The sequence below is a fragment of the Sinocyclocheilus rhinocerous genome, unplaced genomic scaffold (assembly GCF_001515625.1).
Source record: "Sinocyclocheilus rhinocerous isolate Xijiao unplaced genomic scaffold, SAMN03320098_v1.1 scaffold157, whole genome shotgun sequence".
Taxonomy (NCBI): Eukaryota; Metazoa; Chordata; class Actinopteri; order Cypriniformes; family Cyprinidae; genus Sinocyclocheilus; species Sinocyclocheilus rhinocerous.
In genome coordinates, this window is record NW_015665038.1 from 1,198,326 (window position 1) to 1,200,165 (window position 1,840).

At 30.8% G+C, this 1,840-nt stretch overlaps 1 protein-coding gene across 1 annotated transcript in view; it reads left to right on the forward strand.

Moving 5' to 3' along the window:
- The window catches only part of olfm1a (olfactomedin 1a), a 16,060-nt gene that overhangs the window by 2,440 nt on the left and 11,780 nt on the right, over positions 1–1,840 (forward strand). The gene's annotated exons all lie outside the window — the stretch shown is intronic.

Here is a 1,840-nt window from a genome sequence, read left to right on the forward strand (position 1 = left end):
ACACACACACACCGTGAACACACACTCGGAGCAGTGAGCAGCCATTTTTTGCTGTGCAGAGCATTTGGGGTTCAGAGAGTCTCACCTCAGTCATGGTGTTGAAGGTGGAAGAGAGCCAAACCGACTCTCTAACCATTAGGTTAGACTGCCCCCACACTATAAACACAAGTGTGTTGTTTAAAGTCTTGAGTAATTTTTTTTAGTCACCTGCTATCTTAGAAATCCTGTGTTGAAATCAGTCCTAATTAAATCACTTGTTTGTGAGCAAGGGAAATATACAATATTTTCTCTATTTATTTATTTTTCTTATATAATATATGTGTTCACTATTTTGGTATTGTGATAAACTCTGTCCTTAAACAATAAAAAAAATGATTTTATTATAGTCTGAATTCAGCATTACAATGCCAGCAGATTTGCAAAGATGTTCCTTCGATTTAATAAAAAGTGCTTTCTGTCCGCACTGGTTATGAATATGGATTATTCATTAGATTACTCGGGATTAGGACAAGACATACAAAAACACTCACTCTTCCAGATGGCTCTTTTATGTAAAGCCACTGGGTCATAAAATCCCCTTTGAGAAAAGACCATTTCACATCAAAGCACCAACTATGAAAATCCTTTAAAAAAAGGGTTTTGTCAGTATATATTGACCACTAATAAACTGCTCTGCTCCTGATGGACAAGGAGAAACAAAATGTGAAAAAGGGAAATAAAATAATACAGAGATTAAATACTGTAGCTTGGCAAATATATTATTATGATAATATGTAATAACTAATTATTTTGAAATTAAAAGTAGTTTTAAAACTAAAATAATATTATTATGTATGTGTGTATTATGTATAATATATAAACTTTATAAACACTTCTGCTGGAAAACAATTGTGTATAGTGCAACACATTACTAATTTGTTTTTCATTTTAATTTTATTCTGATGAAACTCATGCTTCCAAGATTATCACAAGTCATCCTTAAAATTACAAAACCCTTGTCTAAATCATCTAAATAGTGTTACCTTAGTGACATGTTTACTTCAGCAGAATTCACAAAAACAACATTTCATAAACCACAGGCAACAAAATATTTAAGTTCACAAGACATTAAAAAACAATCCATAAATGCATGATTATTGCAACGTAAAACTTGCACTGACTGTGTTTTGTCAGTATATATTGACCACTAATACTCTGCTCTGCATCTGATGGACTGACTAGGAGAAACAAAATGTGAGCAGGGGAAATTAAGTAATAAAGAGAATAGCTTAAAATATACTGTATATAGATTTTTTTCCTGGCCTAGTTGGAACTCAGTACATCATTCATATATATATAAGTATCGCTTTTTATTTCTCCTCTTTCCTATTACTTGTTTCAGTATTTTATAACCATTTCTTACTATGTGCCAGTAAGTTGTTGTTATTTTAGCATGTGTGTTTGGCTCAGTGTTATTTTTTTAGGATTACTGATAAACTAATGTAGTTTGATTTGTATTAGTTATCTATTTTAGTTTTAGTTACAGTTGTAGTAATGTTGTCATTTTACTAGTTTTTTATTATGTCTATATAGGTTTTTTATTAAGTTTTAGTTTTATTTAATTTGAGTTATTTCAGTACTTCAACATACAAAATGGAAATGAAATAATATATATATATATATATATATATATATATTGAATGTATTTATATATATGTACATGTATATGTGTGTGCAACCCAGTCTCATGGCAAATACGTACCTGGGGGCACATTTTTGCAAGACGCGAAATACGTACCAATAAGTACATATCACTGCAGTTTCCAAAAAAATGAACACTAGAGGCAGTAAAACTCCGACA